This window comes from Suncus etruscus, chromosome 1 (genome assembly GCF_024139225.1).
Source record: "Suncus etruscus isolate mSunEtr1 chromosome 1, mSunEtr1.pri.cur, whole genome shotgun sequence".
Classification (NCBI taxonomy): domain Eukaryota; kingdom Metazoa; phylum Chordata; class Mammalia; order Eulipotyphla; family Soricidae; genus Suncus; species Suncus etruscus.
This window is the reverse complement of record NC_064848.1, coordinates 92,252,073-92,270,243: the sequence shown is the minus strand read 5'-3', so window position 1 is coordinate 92,270,243 and position 18,171 is coordinate 92,252,073. Positions and strand designations below refer to the sequence as shown.

At 36.9% G+C, this 18,171-nt stretch overlaps 1 protein-coding gene and 1 non-coding gene across 2 annotated transcripts in view; both read left to right on the top strand.

Moving 5' to 3' along the window:
- ICA1 (islet cell autoantigen 1) overlaps nt 1-18,171 on the top strand; it is a 164,808-nt gene that overhangs the window by 47,593 nt on the left and 99,044 nt on the right. The gene's annotated exons all lie outside the window — the stretch shown is intronic.
- Nucleotides 9,315-9,476, top strand: LOC126033484 (U1 spliceosomal RNA). The gene has a single exon (XR_007504456.1). It is a non-coding gene; the product is annotated as a U1 spliceosomal RNA (small nuclear RNA).

Sequence of the window (18,171 nt, the reverse complement as noted above, 5' to 3'; positions counted from 1 at the left end):
TTTCAGCACATTCCTCACCATCTGTTATTTTCTCTGACCCATTTTGCAACACCCTTATTCCCTTTATCAACGAATGCATCAATCTCTTTGGTTTTTGAACACCCAGCAGCCACTTTCTCTGTTGAGTATTCAGCACTTCTACCACTTTCAGTATTCTGCAAGTACCCTTTGGAGGTGAAATGGCTAGTTTCCAGCATTGGTTCCTAGTGGCCAGGTGATTGGATCCCATAGATTTGTTCTTCAGTTTTGGCCACATGCCTGAACCAAAGCTTATGAATAGAAAAATAAACACTACTAAGACTAATACTAAGAATTCTGTATTCATTGTCTGATAGGATCAGAGTCAGCACTCTAGGTTTCGCTCAGAAGAGGAAAACAACAGAGGTCCCACAGCAAATAGGTACTGAAAGATAATGAACCACCTGCAACATTCCAGTAAAGTACATCTTACACTTGGTTTATCTTCTTGGGCTGAGTTGAATATAAAAATTGAGAGTTCTACAGATATGGTTGAATGGAGTAGCACATATGCTTTGCACATTTAAGGTCCTGAGTTTATTTCCACCACTGGGGGATAATTAATGATCATAATGATGATTGAGGTGTTGTTAATGAAGTTGACTTTTCTCTATTTAAAAGTCATTCAAGAAGGAAAGGTATCTGAAGTATGAAGAATTTTTAAAGAACATTTCTGAGTAGAAATTTTAATAGAACATGGAAAAGTCACTCATGGAAACTATTTGATTAATCCTGCTCTATTCAGCATTGCTGTGCTATTTTGTTAACCATAGATATGTTTTGTGTTGTTTGGTAGCAGCACCCAGTGGTGCTCCTGGCTCCACACTTAGGAATCATTTCTGGTGGGCTTGAGGGATCACCTGGAGCACCAGGGTTTGAGCTGGGGTTCATTACATACAAGGTAAATACCCTACCCTCTGTACTATTGGTCTGTCTCATAAACATGTTTTCCTAAGCTTCAGAACTCAGAAATTTATATATCACTGACTTTCATATAGCCTTTGCTAATCTAACTTTAGTTTTAGCCTTGATAAATCTTTTCCTTTGTTTTAATGAATCCCCAATCTCCAGTCTAACTTACAAAACAGAAAGAGCTGACATGGAGTCTTAGCTTAGTTCATGTATAGATTTGCTTATGTACGGTTATGCTGATTTGTGGCTACATGCACAGAATTCTGATGTTTTTTTTAATTTAGGCACTACACTTTTAAAAATTATTGACCATAGAGTTTCAGGAAAACAGCATTTAAACTCCAGTCCCACTAACTGTGTCCACATCCCTCCACCAATGACCTACATCCCTACACCAATGACTTATGCATGTTAAACAGAAAACATTTCAAAAGCAATATGACAGTATTAGATCTTTGTATTCCTGTGACAAAGTGCCATAACATTAGCAATAAATTCTTCATCTCTGAATCCTTTCTATTCACTAATTTGTCTCTTGCTTCTAACTGCTTAATTATAGGCCTCCATTTGCCAAAGGCAGGGATGTCCTCCCCACCAGGTCCTGAAGCATAGTTGTCAATTGACTGTGCTTTTGTGGCAGCAACATTGTTCCTAAAAATCATGTTCTTGGTAGATAAATAACAAACACACAAACAAAACAGAAATTGAGAACTGGACTGAAATTGAGAACTTCTTATTAATAGGAAACATATCACTTAGGAGGATAGGATGAGAGATGGAGATGGCAGGACACTGGGACATGGGAGAGGGAAACTGATACTCTCTCAGTAAAGAGGGTGATGTGTTCGAAGCCCATTACCAATATTGTAAATTTCAGTGCCTGAAACAAAATCGTGTTTTGGCGTTGAGGTACTTTCCAGAGTAAATACCAAGTTGTTGAGGAACAGTAAGGGATGTATGGGAACAGTAATTCTCATTTGCCTTTGAGTATTTTGATACTTGTATGCATTAGAAGCTGTGAAATAATAAGTGAAGAATGTCATAAATGTAGTACTTGAACACTTGTTGACATGCTCAGCAATTTTTAAATAAGAAATGGCATTTTAGTGCAATCATAATCATGGAATTGATAATTGCAGAAATTGTATTAAAATCTATTGGATATGCTAAAGACATAGCTCAATAGGCTGAAACACAAATATCAAATTACTACTAATGAGTACCGCGCGCGCGTGTGTGCGTGTGTGTGTGTGTGTGTGTGTGTGTGTGTGTGTGTGTGTGTGTGTAAGCCTGCTTCAATCCTAGCATTGCTTAGTCCTCCAAGCACTTCTGGTAATAGCTCCTGAGCATCCCAGTACCACCAGGTATGGCCAGAAAAACAACAGATAAAAATCTGTCAAGTGCCAGTTACTGTTCTAAGGTTTTTTATGAATAAACTTACTAAACATGCTCAGGGTAGGTACTATGAAGCTGTCTTCATAATTGAGGGTCTTGAAGCTTTGGGAGGTCAGAAAGCTTTCTCATTGTCACACAGAACATTGGTGGGTCAATTATAAATTACTAAGATTGCACTACCTTATTTTCCAAAACCAGACTAGTTTCTTTATAGGAAACTCTGCATAGTGGACACTTCTAGAACTTTGGTTAAATAAGGTATTAGTCTGTGACTCTTTAAAATTCAGTTTCCTGAGCTGACAATGTGGAGGGAGTAGTTTGCATTTGTGAGGCCCTGGGTTCTCCAGCACTGCCTAGCTTCCTGAGCACTATGGGTGTAGGACACACACACACACACACACACACACACACACACACACACGATACTCATTAGTATTAATTTGATTTTTGTTTGTTTTGGGGTCATACTGACAACTCTTGGCTTGTCTCAGGGTCTGTATGAAATGATGGAGATAGAACCAGGTTAGCTGCATTCTAGCCATGTGCCTTACCTGCTATACTATCTCTCTGTTCCCTAGCATTAATTTGAATGGTGCCTTTCCCATCCAAATAGAGAAAGACCCAAATTCAAGGCAGAACTTTTTGTATCTGAGGCAGTAGCTCCTGATATGTGTTTTCCTATTGTTAGAGAACTGAGCATACAGAGAGACCAGTGCTACCTCACAGGCTGTCAGAATTCTTTGGCTCATGACTTTTGGTAGGCACATCTCTGTGAGAGAGTTATGTTAGATATACATTGGGTTATGGAGCAGGAATGTAGGGGTCATCTCAGTCCTGAGTATACAGTGAAATAGTTTAGAAGAGAAATGCACAAACTTGATAACCCTAATATAGTGAGCTACATCCAGAGCTGCTTCTGGTCAACTTTCTCCTTCCCTCTGTTTCTCTTACTGGTTTCTTTTCCTACTCAAAATAATGGAACATGACCCAAAATACCAATTGTTGAAAGCATATTAATTATGGAGTCCTGGATGGAGGTGGATGATGGTGAGATGGATGGATGGAAGGTGAGGCCTTTCTCTGCCGGCCCGGGGCCATGTGCCTGCATCCCCTTCCAGCCAGCTGGTCTCAGCGTGGTGGCAAGAAAATGATTCACAAGCAGTCAGGTTTCAGGAGACATGAAGCTTTATTGATAATACACCCTAGCCACCTAGGCTAACCTTTTAAGCAGGCTCTCTTCAGCTGCTATGCATTCAAACCTGTTTCCTATCTTCTATGCTGCTTACTTTAGCCAAGCCCCCTTGCTGACTCTCCTCAATCCCCTTTTATGCCCCTGAGCAACCCCTTTGTTCTTCCAAAGATCCCTCCCAAAAATGGGCTGGTCTTATCATCAGGTAAGATTATACTGGAAGATGGGGGAATGGGGTAACACCATTAAATCCTCTGTTCTTCATTATTATGTTCTTTACAATCTAGTCAGCTCTCACATCCTCAGATCTGTGTTCTCTATGTTGAATAGTGAATCTCTTTCCTTATGTCTACACCCAACACAGTCAGAACCTTACTCATCCCTCTCCTTTATTCAACCAACCACAAATTCTGCCAGACTGCCCTATCAATGGTTCCAATTTGCTTCTTCCCTTTTGCTTCACATGAAAACCACCCAGTCTTTGTTTTTCACAACCTGTGCCTTTAATGAAAGATCTTCTTTTAGAAATGACTGCCTATTTATTAATTTATCCTGTCAGATATTTTTTCTACCTATTTGTTCATTGAGAATCCTTTGTTATATAAGGAATACTTGTTCTCAAAATATTATCAAAAGTGCAAAACAAAGATCTACTGTTCCTCATCATTTTCCTGAAAATCAGATGAGGAAGACTGCCTTATCCTTTTTATATCTTATGTGTTTCCTCAGGTTTATTGTAAGAGATAGTGGCCAAGATTCTGCATCCCTTCAAACTCTTTTATCTTAGGTAAAGGCTCCCAGGGGTGGGGGGGGGGGGATGCTATAGTGATAGGAATGCTCATCAAGGAAAGTAAAAATATTTAAAAATGAAATGTTTTAGGATTCATCCTAGTATGAATGTCTAGATATTTCTATTCTCTGGGCAATATTTTTTACTGTGTTGCTTTTATTCTAGGGCATTCATAAAATTAAAGAGCATTCATATTAGAAAAGAGAGCACTTGTAATATAAATAGAATGAGCCCATCGGTAGAAACTCTAGACTTACTTTCCCTGCTTTCATCTTCTTTCAGTGGTTTCAGAGATCAATTACTGAATGTGCTTTTTGTGTTGGATGTTAGAGGAAACCTAGTAAAAATATAAATGTTTATATGCTTAAACTCAGCAGTTTACACATACTCAGGACCAGCAGTATCTTTACTTCTAGCATTTTTCATGTCTGTACACAATCAAGCTCCATTTAGAAGCAATGAGCTATGTTAGTATTTTCCTGCTGCAACAGACATTTATCAGTTGTATTCTTAAGCCAGTGCCTCTGTCTTCATAGCACTTGGTCTACTTTCTGCATATTCCAAACAATTCCTGGTTATTCTTTCTTCTGTGCATTTGGTGCTTTGAAATTTTTTCATTGTTGATTTGGTTTATTTTTGCCTGAAATATGCGTGTTTCTCCCAGTGAGCACATGATGTTAGGCACCCCTGAGGGCACACAGTTTAATCAGAGACAGCAGTTTAAAGACCACAAATCACAGATTTGGTAGATGTAACTTGAAGTTATTAATCCATAGCATTCCTCCTTGGTGTTTTCTATATATCTGATTATTCCCTCCTTTTGTACTTAATTTTGACAAACTGTCTACTATGCTGAAGTAAGCACATGTTAAATACATGTAACAAAGAATAGTCCTTCGTTTGGATGGTGGCTTCACTTATTCAACAAGTATTTTTCCTTCTGTTCCCTGAGTACTGAAGATACAGTTGCTGAGCACAACAATATGAGCTTGTCCTTACAGAACTAAGGACAGATCATATACAGAGGTATACGTGTGTATATATATAATTATATATATAATCAAAATTTGAGACATTCTGTGTAAGAAAAAAAAACTGCTATGAGAATATGTGAGTGAAAACTCATTTAGACAGGAGGATGAGAGTCTGCTCACTTTGAGTTTGAGGATATATGAGGATAGAGATTTCATAGGGGATGTGTTGACAAGTGTGAAAATCCTTAGATGGAAAGAGAGAGTGAAAAATGGGACTGAATGACAATGTTGAGAGAGCAGGTTACTATAATATTATGGCAAAAATGATGTTGATTTTTCCAGGAATGGCAATAATCTTATCTGTAGGCTAGAGGAAGCATTAGAAATTTGCCTTATGAAGGATTTGGTGAAGGTTTACTTGTGGGGAGGGAATACTAAATATGGGGCCTAGAAATATGACATTAGTAAAAAGAGTTACCATTTACTGAGTCATTTGAAACAGGAAAGGCAGCCTTGGATTATAAGAACATAAATCGATTCTTTGACTGTGATAAGAGGAGATGAGTATGAGATATATTCAGGTAGCATTATGTATTTTGTTTTGGATATTTAAGTACAAGACTGGGCAAGATATTCACCTTTAGGAATTTCTGGCAAATAGAGTTAGTACATGATAAAGGATAAAGGTATATGGAATATAAAGAGAAAGGGGTCTTGAAGGTAGATAAGTGAATTTTTGTAGGACTTTTAATGTGCACATTTTGAAGGAAGAATAGAGAGATATAACGAAAAAGAAGTGTGATGATATGGGATACACTGGAATAGGAAGTGAAGTACAGAGAACAGAAGCCAAATGGCATTTTTTCTGGGAAAATTAATGTTAACATTACATTAAGATTAATTAACATCAAAATTAAAAACTAGGCCAACTTCGACTGCAGGGGTAAATAAGAAGGTGTTATAGAGGCAAGTTGCACACCTAGAAGAGAATTGTATACTAGATTCTCATCTAAACTAGATGGATTGTAAGATGAGCCCAAACAAAAGAACTGGTTTTTGGTAAAAAAAAAAAAAAGAAGAAAATGAAACAAGGTGTGCATAAAAGATGAGATGATTGTGAGTTAGGAAATTAAAAAGTTTCCAAATTATTACTACAGTTTTAGTGGAGTAGAGGGTTAGAAGAGTTGAATTTAAGAAAGTTGAATTCATCACATGTTGAATGACATTTAATGGCATAAGTGCTTGTTGGAACACCATCGTGTCCATCTTTGAAAGCTCTGTATTGCACAGGTTTGCCATTCCAAACTAAGTAGGTCAATGTGATACTGTTCACAATGCAAATGTCATATATTTGTGTATTTGTTATGACAAGCTTCTGGAATATGGCAGTGAAGTGTCGTGTTTGTGTAAAATCCAAATAACACCTCTGCTTCTTGTAAGAGTAAAGAGCATTGAGGAGAAAGGATAGTTATTCTAATTCACAGGAAAAAATATGGACTACTTGTATTGTTTCCTGCAGTTAGAGAATAATATCCCCTGTCCCCATTAGACGCTTTTCTTTAGTGGCAGAAGTTGCTTCAGGCACAAACTTGAGAAAATAGATGATTTTCTAGTAAATGTTAACATGAATTGAAATAGGAAGTGCTAAAGATGACAAGTCATTGGGATGATTCTGTTACAATCCAAGTTAGAGAAAGAAGAAAGTGAGTTTAGAGGTCAGTGAATCTGAATGAGAGCAATGGAAATAAAACCTTGACTTTCAAATATTTTGCCAAGGTTAGAAAGCTGTGATCAAAGAACATGATGTTTAACTGGGGTTTTAGAGATACAGAATTTCTGGTGATATGAATGAAGGTCAGAGGAGTAGGGGATGAGGGGGAGAGGAGAGTATGATATTGATATACTTAGTAGACCCTCAATGGGATAAAATAGCAACATTATTTATTTTTATTTAACTATTAATATGCTCAGTCTAAAACAAAAAAATAGATATATTCTTGTAGCCAATGATACAGTTATCTCAATTTTTCTGCATTTTGAACTCCCACGCTATGAAAATATTAAATAGAAACCATGGTCAGTGCTTAAAAACCCAGATTTACACACAACTGCTTATCTATTTCTTAGAAATTACTAAATATTTTTATTATTTCACTTTCTTGGAAAAATTTCTTTCTTGTCCCTTCATAGTGGAAGTGATAGTTGAAGTATCTGAAGTTTCACCCAGGCTGATTGTGGCCCTTTCACAGGCCAGTTGTGCTCACACACTTGATTACATGTTCCCTGACATCTGCACTCATTTGGTATCTTCACACGGGTTTGTTGCCTCTCATATTCTGACTTGAGTCACACACATTTTAGTGGTTGTGCTCACCAGGGGTTGATATGATGCTCACAAATGAGCTTGCCAGAGATCATGATATGTACACATATTTTCATTTTACTTTTTAATGTTCTAAACAATTATTTTTGCTGTTTATTAAGAAAATAATTTCAATGATTTATTTATTTAAACACTGATTACAAAATTCACGATTGAGTTTAAGTCATACAGTGTACATCACCCTTCTACACTAGTGCACATTTCCTGCCACCAATGTCCTAAGTTTCACTCGCCCTCTCCACTGCCTGCTTTTCTCTCTCCTCCTCCCTCTCCTTTTTTCCTTTTAGAGATTGTGGTTTGCACTGTTAATGAAGAGGTATCATGCATATCACTTTATCTCCTTTCAGCATCCAGTTCTTGTCTAGAATGATTAGTTCCACCTATCATTATTATAGAGGACCCATCTCTACTCTAACTGCACTGCTCCATTATTTATGTCAAGCTTCCATCATGGACTGGTCCTCCTAGACCTCATCTCTATTGTCTCTGAATATTATTACCATGCTTTCTTTTTTTTCTTATATTCCACAAATGAGTGAGATTATTCTATGACTATCTCTCTCCCTTTGATTCTTTTCACTCAGCATAATATTTTCATGTTCATCCATGTATTAGAAAATTTCATGATTTCATTTTTCCTAACAGCTGCATAGTATTCCATTGTATAGATGTACCATAATTTCCTTAGCCACTCATCTATTCTCAGACTCTTGGGTTGTTTCCAGATTCTGGCTATTGTAAATAGTGCTGTGACAAATATAGGAATACAGAGGGTTTTTCTTCATAATGATTTTGTGTTCCTAGGACATATCCCTAGCAGTGCTATTTTGGGATAAATTGGAATTTCAGTTATTATTTTATGAGAAATATTCATACCATTTTCCAAAAAGGCTGGACCAGTCAACATTCCCACCAGCAGTGAATGAGAGTCCCTTTCACTCTGCATCTGCAACAGCACTGGTTGTTCTTGCTATGTGTCAGTTTCTGTGTTGTGAGATATCTAATTTAACATCTACTTTTTTAAAAATAATGTGGTCCACTTAGACACATTAAAATATGTAGAATTTATCATTCTATATTTACAGGTAATTTTATAGGTAATTTCCCATAGTTTACATTTGTATTTCAGAATTGTTCTGTGAATAAGGTCAGTGCTTTTTATAGCTTCAGGTAAGTAAAGGTAGAGATTATGTGTCCTCTTTGATGTCTATGACAGATTAGGAAGGATTATCTTAAAAATAAGCTCTTTCTGGAGTGGTAGTACAACAGGTAAGGCATTTGCCTTCATGCAGCTGATCTAAATTTGATTCCCTGGCATCCCATATGATCCCTTGTGCCCCACCAGGAATAATTTCTGAGCACAGAGCCAGGAGTTAGCTCTGAGCACCTCCTTCAAAAAAGCTCTCTGTGTGGGGCAGGAGAGGTAGCACAGCAATAAGGTGTTTGCCTTAGACGCAGAAGGATAGTGGTTTGAATCCCGGCATCCCATATGGTCCCGAGCCTGCCAGGAGTGATTTCTGAGCATAGAACCAGGAGTAACCCCTGAGCGATGCCAGGTGTGACCCAATAAAACAAACAAACAAACAAACAAAGCTTTCTGTGTACCCATGTTTCTATATGTCTCTAAGCTTATTGTTCAAGAATAGGAGGAGGATACTTACTTGACTGAGGTAATTCCATGATCAGGAAGGTGATTTCCCCAGGATGAGGCTCTCCCATTGCACTTCAGGCATACTGACCAATGCGATTTCTCCGAATGTGAGAAACTCAACTGCTCAATTTGTGATCGTGGGGACTGTGTTCGTGCTCTCCCCTGGAAAAAGAAAAAAAAGAATAGGAGGATGATTTTGAGATTAAAAAAATTAGTTGGGAAATAGACTAGCACCCTAGAAATCTTTTTAGTTGTCTAAAATATTAATTAAGGTATATAAATAGTGAAAAATCTGCTTTTGTGTTTGAATAAAGGCCTCTTCAGCAGTAAAGTTTGGACTTATACATTGAAATTGCAGTGTTTCAGAAGAAATCTTAGAGGTGAATAAAAATAAAATCTGGTATTCAAGAGAGATCTGCAAAGTAACTTTAGTATGTCTTATGACTATCTGAGATACAAGAACCTCTTGTTTCTCCCTAATAGTGATGTATATTTGAATGGATATTTGGATACTCTTCTAGTTACTATGGCTGAATAAATTACTCCAAAACTTAGTAGAATAAAACAGCCATTTATCATGCTCACAAATTATGTGGGTCAGGAATTCAGGCAGGGCAAAGAAATGACCCTTGTGATTTCTAAGGCAAAGGTTTCAGATTTGCCCTTTTTCTCGGGATGCTTGCCCATACAACCCCACCAGTAACCAGCATCAACCAGTAGACATGTGGGCAGTTTGGGCTCTTTCGCAGCATGGTAGTATCCCCAGATAAAGAACCAGTTGGAAGCTGTATTTTGTTTTGGAAGTCACACCATCACTTCTGCATTCTATTCATGAATGCAGTTTGTTGCATAGTTTCTCACACAGCTTCTCACAGCTAGAAATATTGTGACCATTTTTGCAAATGCTTTCTGCCACATATACCTATTAGTTTCTTTAAGCTTCATTCAAAGACCTTTTTTTGTGAGATCCATATGCACATGTTTATAAACTATATCATTTCCTAGATTGGTAGATGCAATTGCTCTAAGAAATGAAAGGGTTTAAGTGCAGGGATTGTCAGCCCTTACCTCTGATCTAAAGAACAAAAACCTCTCCTACTAACCCAAATATTCATAATGCTCTTCAGCTTACCCTCCCATACTCAGTTCATGGTATGCTCCTAATTTAGTGAGTACTTAGCTGCTTTCTGGCCCTGGCCATCCCCTCAAAACTCCCTCCCCAAATAATCTCCTTCCTTCCATCCTTATAATTTAGTCTAGTCATTCTTCTGAAATATCTATAATGCCTCAAAGTTGAAATGCTATTTTTCATTTAGCCTAAATTCCTTCATGTCTTATCTCAAGGACAGTTCTTTCTACAGTATTTTATAATATTAATAAGTTCCTCCTGCTTAGAACTCTATGAACTTCACTCTTAAATTCTGTACCCTCCTCCCACCTTTGCTGTCTTTCATTTTTGCCTGCTCCTTTGTCTGCTTTCTTAATATTGGCATTTTTGAGGATCTCTTCTTTGGTTTAATATTATTCTTAACATTTGTACTTCTTGAGGGGATAGAAGAGGAATCACACTCACCAGTGCTCAGACTTACTCCAATTTCTGAGCTCAAGGATCACTCCCGGTGGTGCTCAGGGGACTATGTCAGTGCTGGAGACTGAAATCATCTCTGCTTCCTACAAGGCAAGCTCCCAACCATAATTGTACGCTCTTAACCCTAACCTTTGTACTTTGCATGATAATTGATTCATGTTTTTTTCTCAAATTATAATCACTCCAAAACCTTTATTTCTAGGATTCAGAGAAATAGTACAACAGATAAGGCACTTGCCTTGCACTCACTCTATTGTGCTGAACTACAGTTAGCCCACTGCACCACCAGGTGTGACTCCAAACCAAAAACAAGCAAAAGTATTTCTAGTTCAGTTCTTTCTCTCAAAAACTTCAATTTATGTCCAACTACCTTTCACCTATTTTCATGAAAAGTTGGACAGAACTTTACCACATAATTTCATCTCTCCGTGTTTATATGACTACTCCTATTTCACAGCTTTGTTAGTCTCACTAAGTCTAGAAACCTATAAAATCAGGGTACTTTTCTTTCTTGTGCCTTATGTGTCTAATATTACCATATGTGTAGTTTTTATTTTCTAAGTATTGCCCTGTTTTTGTTTTTTTAAACTCGTCATCTTTACTCCCTTCAAGCTATGTTTATCCTGTCTCGGTTACTACTCTCTCCTATACCTCCTTGCTTTAAGTCTGCCTTCCACAGAACCAGAGAGATCTAAAAGAAAAATCCAACTATATCGTGTCTCTTCTCAGTGATTGCTGAGGCCACAGATTGGAGTTCAAGCTCTTCAACATCCCACAAAGCCCCTGTTTGTGGTTTTGCTCTCATCCAAATCTAGGACCTTACTTCACACCATTGCAAGCCTCATATTTTATGCTGCAAAAACATCCAGCTGCTTAGTTTTTTCCAAAACAATGAGCTGTTTCTTACTTCTTTGCTCATATTATCTCTTTCAACAAGGTTGAGGTTAATACCACTTCAGCATGTAGGTGGTTGAAAATGCTCAGCACCAAAAAAGAGAAATATGCAAAGGAAGAGCTGTGGGGTAGTAATGTGTGCAGGGCAGGATGGGTAGATGTTTTGACAGGGGTGACATTTTCTCAAACCACATTTTCTGTTCTGGCCATTAGTTTTATTCTACTTCCATATTTTGGCTTGTGGTGTATACCACAATCTGTATTTTGTCCTATGAAAGATGTTTAGATGCCTTAATTTTCAAAAGAAATTTTATAGAAATATGTCATTCCAATATATATATATATATGTTTATATATATTATTATTCCAATGAAGTTATGTCCTATGGCAGTAATTTTTGGTTGATTTGCCAATATCCATTCTACCAGAAATGGGTAACTGAAACAATTCTCAAAGTATAGTCCCCAGTCAGTGAATAATCAATTACTTAGGAACTTCTTAGAAATGTAGTTCCGGGGACAAATTTAAACCTATTGATGTGGCTGGAGAGATAGCACAGTGTTAGGGCATTTGCCTTGCACATGGCCGACCCAGGAAGGACCTAGGTTCGATTCCTGGCATCCCTATGGTCCCGCTAGCCTGCCAGGAGCAATATCTGAGCAGAGCCAGGAGTAACCCCTGAGCACCACCTGATGTGGCCCCAAAACATAACAAACAAAAAGACCTATTGAATTGCAAATCTTGTGTGTAGGACAACAACCAATGCTTTAATAAAATCCTCCAAGTGATGTGATTTCTGAGCAAGTTTGAGAAATACTTCTCCATGACATTTTTAAAATAATTGTTTAAATTGAATCACCATGAGATACACAGTTACAAAGTTATTCATGATTGAGTTTTAGTCATACAATTTACAACACCCTTCATCAGAGCACATTTCCTGCCATCTGTTTTCCCAGTTTCCCTCTTACCCCCTACCCCACATACCTCCATGGCAGACATTTTTCTTCTCTGACTCTCTTCTCTCTCTCCCCTTTTCTGCACTGTGGTTGCAATATTGTTACTTGAAGGGTATCAAGCATATCACTTTACCTTCTAGGACATTCTTAATAAATCCATTTTTTGGCTACTAATCAATTTATTTTACTAACATGAAATTTATAGATGACTGGTAAAATAGAGTATATAGGTAAGCTAGTTCTGACTGAGGTGAGAAGAAATCAATTAGGAACCTTCCAAGAAAGTGTTATTGCTACTAAGTTGAATACCCAGAAAACAACCATATTTGCTCTTAGCTAGTTGTTATTTTGTCCGGATGTGACACCTGGAACTGACAGGTGCCAGATTATAACAAATGCAGCAATTTGAAGCTAGCAAAATGAGAAATTGGAAAGACCTTCAGTTCTGTAGGATGTATATCCATTGAATTAGCCCTACCTCTCTGTAGAATGAATTGCCCCTAATTATTTTGTCCTGTTTGAATCAATCATTTCATATTTGTTAAATAATAAAAATTTCTAGATATTCTTGTTATTTCTATGACACATTTATTCATTCATATCTAATGTCTCTACACTTATTATAGGTAACATTAGCTGTTATTTATCATTCTCTTACTAATGAGATTCTTTAAAATCAAGTGATGCCTCTTTAATTGTAGACTACAGTTATCATATCTGACTTTAATAATCAAGTGTTGATACTTTAAGGTTTTCTCTTTTCCTTTATTATTTTGAAAAAATCCACCAACAGGATTTTCCCAGAAGTCCTTGCTGAAGTAGTCCTGAGCCCTCAGGTTCTATCTTTTTCTATAACAAGCCTTCATTCCATAATTTGTTTTATGCCTCCCTATAATAAAAGACAAAAAGAAAGGGTCAATTTCTCCTCAAAGATCTATGCAAGCCTCACTTTGAAGGTTATTTCCTTTATTTTTGCTTTATTTTCATTTCCAAGAAACATAGGGTTTAATTTTTGCCCAATGTTGCACTCATCACAGGGCAGGTGTAGCCACCATGTCAGACCATTCAAGACAACACAGTTCACCTTCTATGACTCTAGAACTAGAGTTCCTTGGAGTTTGAAAACTGACTTGTCTCATCTCTCAACAGAAAGAACTCATGAATTCCTCACTGAGTGTGCAGCCATTCTCTATGTCTTACTTAGTTCCCTACTCCTAATTGACTCTCTATATTCCCTAGTTCAAATTTCCAAGAGAGAGGGTTTGATAGGGCTAGTTCATCAATGCCTTTTGTATTTGCGCAGAGCTTTTTATACCACATGACCTCATAGGTCACTGACCCAGATGGAATGATTCCCTTGGGTCAGGTGACAACACCAGGTCTAATCAGCTGTGCTGACAGAAAAGAGGGTGGGGGTGAAGGACAGGGTCACAGGGTAGGCCACAAAGCCACTCCTTCTTGGGGAATAGACCAGGGTTGCTCCTTCACCAGAGGCTTGTGGGTAGAGCAGTTTCCCTTAGAAGAATCCTCTAGACCTAGACAGGGCAATTATTGCAGTGTAACCAACCAGTACAATGCAGTTCTTTCTACAGGGAACACAGGGAAAGCTGGCTTTTAATTAATGTTTGTCAGCCACAGTTAACCTCAGTAAACTATCCTTTTAAGACCTCAGTTTATTCATCTATAAAGTCAATTGTCCATCTTAGTGCTTTCTAAGACACTTCATTCCATTTCATTTAGGTCAGATTCAGGCCAACATCTATATAATTTTTAGAACTCTTTTTGAAAAAGAATTGTAAAATTAGGCACAAAAACTTAGCAGGATTTGAACACTCCTTGGTTTCTTATGAGTCTGCCTCTAGTCTGTCTTAAGTTTTCTACTTTCTTTTTTGTCATTAATTTGAATTCTCTTTCCTCTTACTCAAAATCTGAGGCCTTTTTTGTTGAGCTAGATGTAGACTTATTTGGTGATTCGAGACAGGAAAATGGTTCTTAAATATTTCACTTGTTTGAAATATTTTTTCTTCTATTGAGGTCAAGTATCGCTTTTACAGGAATCACTTAGCTACTACCTTTATTCTGTAAGGTGGCATACTTTAACATTTATGACAGGTTTCTCTGAACCATTGATGTGTTGCTACTGATATTTGCTGAGTTTACATTTTTGTTATCCTTTTTTTACACTGTATCTGTTTATGCACATGGATATATATATATATATAGCTTTTAAGACATTCATGTAGTATAAAATTTGTAGTGAAGATAATATTAATATATACATTTAGACTGACATAAATGAAGCACTGAACTGTGTTCTTGTGCCAAAAAGAAAATATTGATAATACATATTTGTGCTTCACAAGGAAACACAAAAGAAATGTTTTACTTAAAATTTTTTATTGATTTGGGGCCAGCGAGGTGGCGCTAGAGGTAAGGTGTCTGCCATGCAAGCGCTAGCCAAGGAAGGACCACGGTTCGATTCCCCGGCGTCCCATATGGTCCCCCCAAGCCAGGGGCGATTTCTGAGCACTTAGCCAGGAGTAACCCCTGAGCATCAAACGGATGTGGTCCGAAAAACCAAAAAAAAATTTTTTTTTGTATTGATTTACTGTGACTTTAAGTACTTTAATGTGACTTTAAGTACTTTAATGATGGTTCACATGTTCCTGATTTCAACAGCACACCTATCACCAGTGTCCACACTCTCTTCCACTAGTGTTCCTAAGTCCCCTCTCTTTCAACCACCCTTGCTACAACACACACACACACACACACACACACACACACACACACAATCAGTCATGTGATCAGTTCTCCTTTTGTGTTGCTTTTGGTTCTTTGTTGCTATATTGTTGTGTATCTTTAAGTATCACATATGAAAGATCATACTGTTTTTATCCTTTTTTTTCTGACTGGCTTCATTCAACATATCTTTTAATTACATAAGTATTATGGCATCTTGCATGATTTTTTCCACAAACAAAAAGTTTAAAAAAGAGGCAAGACAACAGGCTCATTTGTGCATTGTCTGGGGTAGTTTTGTCAAGTAGGGACAATAATTAGTAAGGTTTTTTTTTTTTTGTTTTTGTTTTTTTTTGTTTTTGTTTTTGTTTTTGGGTCACACCCGGCAGTGCTCAGGGGTTACTCCTGGCTGTCTGCTTAGAAATAGCTCCTAGCAGGCACGGGGGACCATATGGGACACCGGGATTCGAACCAACCACCTTAGGTCCTGGATCGGCTGCTTGCAAGGCAAATGCCGCTGTGCTATCTCTCCAGGCCCAAGGTTTTTTTTTTTAAATGACATTTTCCATAAATTAGATGGCATGTCTTTAGCTCAGGAATTCCTTCCATAGAATGAGAAAAAAAGAGGCTTTATTTCTGGTATAAAGTTAATTGGTTTTAGAAGCAAAAAGCCAAAAAAACTAGAGGCAGAATTGCAAGTTTCAGTTTATTCATATTTCTAAAAATATACCTCTTCATTTTGGAATTAATAAGGAAGAAACTTGGTTTACTTAGGAAGCCTGAACAGTGGCCCAGAAGCCTTTTTAACCCTGTTTTTTTCTGTTCCAATACCTAATAGACTGCAATTAATGGTTATTGTTAAGCACAATCTGATACCATATTTAACTAGACTATAAAAGTACTTTACCCCAGAGTCTAATATAGTAAATACTGAATTGGTATCTACTCTTTTCATTCTCCATGTGGGTACAGCTTTTGAACGTCAATGTCAAATGGCAGTTAACTGATGATCAGAAAATGGTCTTTTACAGAAAATTTCTCTGTATTGTTAGTTCCAAAGAGAAAAACTTTGTTATTTTTCTTTCTTTTTTTTTTTTTTTTGTAGTTTGAAAATGGTAAATATTTGTGGGAGGGGGGGATCAGACCTGGTAGCATATAGGAGCTACTTTAAGCATAGAAATTCTGAATTGCTCTAGTAATACTAAGGGACAACAAGGTGCCTGGGTTAAATATAGGGCTCTCACTTTTGACTCATTTCCCCAGCCCAGCCTCTTTTATTTTTACCCTATTTTTTCCACCCTTCTCACAGGCCCATAGTTTGCTCTAAATGCCCACATGTAGGTTCACAGTAAAATCAGACCAAAAGTTTAAAGAGTTCCCAGATGTCTGCCACCAGCACCACACCCACCATCAATATCTTGGTAGACTATTTATTGTAATTGAAGAACTCAAGGCAATGTATCATTACCAACAAAGTAGTTTACATTAGGATTAAAGTTGCTTCTTTAGACTTTAACACTTAATGTCATGTATTTTACCACTACAGTATCATCCAGAATAGTTTAACCAATCTAAATAAAAAATGAAATTAAGGGCCTAATAAAACACAACAGAAATGAAATATTAAAAACAACATCACTGTCATACTAATTATGAACCAAAATTTGATAAGGACCAAGCTTATCTATCTTTTTAGTAATTGTAAATGATTTAATTAACAATTAAATATTTTTCATTGAACTACCAAGCACGAGTCAGCTTTTTTAGGTGGGGGATTTGGGTCACACCCAGCAGCACTCAGGGGTTACTCCTGGCAGGCTAGGGGGAACATATAGAATGCCAGAGATCATACCCAAGTCAGTTGCATGAAAGGCAAATCCACTATTTGTACTATCACTCTGGCCCTGAGATTCAACTCTTCTATTGTGCCCAATGTAAATTTAGAAAGACTAACAGACCAGAGAGGTAGTGAGGTATTTGCATTACCCACTTTGACCAGGGTTTGATCTCAGGCATCCTATATAGTCTCTTGAGCTTAGAGCCTGTAGTAAACACTGAGCACATCTATGTGTGATCATCACCAAAAATAAAAAGACTAAAAATAAAATTATAAACAAAAAGGTGTTGAATGATATAAATAATATTATTAATATTCAGATATCAGAAATAGAGCTTCTAAAGAAATTAAATATGACAAACTGACATTAAATGCTAAAAGCTATAATTCATAATGAAAGTGAACTATGCATTACTTCTATGACAATCACTTTTATATTGAGATGAAAGTAAAATACCTTTTAATAGAAAACATGATCCCCCGGTATCCTCACGAGTCAATCTGAACATGAATCAGTGTGGTTTCCCCCAAATAATATGTTGAAATGTTAACCTGTATAATGAATGAGAATATGTATCACAATTTATGCCCAAACAATAGAGAAGTTTAAGTCTTCATAAGTAAACCTAAAATATCTACTCACCCATTTCTAGAATTAAAATTGGAGAATTTCTGAAATATAATATGTAAATTGCTTTATAACAGAATCCGTGAAATACAAAGAGATGATCAAAGAGCTAACAAAAGCTTTAAAACCATAAAAACTAAACATGGCAATAAAAATGAAAAACTTAGGAAAAGAGCATAAATTGGAATAAAATGAACGCAAGTAAATAATA